Below are 1212 nucleotides of genomic sequence, written 5' to 3' on the forward strand. Positions count from 1 at the left end.
CACAGACACAGAGACCCATAGAGACACAGAGACCCAGAGACACATAGGGATTCATAGAGATTTATAGAGATACACAGAGACCCGTAGAGACCCATAGAGACCCATAGAGACACAAAGACCCATAGAGACACAGACACAGAGACCCATAGAGACCCATAGAGACACAGAGACCCATAGAGACACAGAGACCCATAGAGACACAGAGACCCATAGAGACACAGACACAGAGACCCATAGAGATTCAGAAAGACTTATAGAGTTACACAGAGACCCATAGAGACCCATAGAGACCCATAGAGACACAGAAACCCATAGAGATTCAGAGAGACTTATAGAGTTACACAGATACCCATAGAGACACAGAGACCCATAGAGACCCAGAGAGACACAGAGACCCATAGAGACACAGAGACCCATAGAGACACAGACACAGAGACCCATAGAGATTCAGAGAGACTTATAGAGATACACAGAGACCCATAGAGACCCATAGAGACACAGAGACCCATAGAGACACAGAGACACAGAGACCAATAGAGATTCAGAGAGACTTATAGAGATATACACAGAGACCCATAGAGACATAGAGATTCATAGAGACGTATAGAGATACACAGAGATCCATAGAGAGCCATAGAGACCCATAGAGATTCAGAGAGACTTGTAGATATACACAGATATCCATAGAAACCCATAGAAACACATAGAGACCCATAGATACTTATAGAGATCCATAGAGACCCATAGCGAATCACAGAGCCATAGAGACCCATTTCAAGAAGAACCACGGCTCGTATGAAAGCTGCCCCTCAAAGCTCCGCACAGACGGATTCAAGAATCCCGCGCTGTGATTCCAATCTGATGTGCCCCCCCCCACCTCCCCTCGCACCCCCCCCCCCCCATCAAGCCGATAGCACCTGGGTGTCCCAGAGCGGACTGCTGGGACGAGCTGACCACTCACCAGCAGCTGGTCTGGCTGTGTGAGTGACTCCGCGAATGTTGACAACGGACGGCTTGGGAATCCCCCCTCACCCCCTCACCCCCCACCCCCCTTACCCCCACCCCCTCTACCCCCCCCCCTACCCCTCATTCCTCTCCCATCCCCTTCAGCTCCTCAAACCCCTCCCCATCAAACCCCCAAATCCATCACCGCCCCCACCCCCAACCCCCACCCCCTCACACCCTCACCCCCCCCACCTCCCTCACCCCACC

The sequence above is a fragment of the Lampetra planeri genome, chromosome 56, assembly GCF_965212315.1.
Source record: "Lampetra planeri chromosome 56, kcLamPlan1.2.h2, whole genome shotgun sequence".
Lineage (NCBI taxonomy): Eukaryota > Metazoa > Chordata > Hyperoartia > Petromyzontiformes > Petromyzontidae > Lampetra > Lampetra planeri.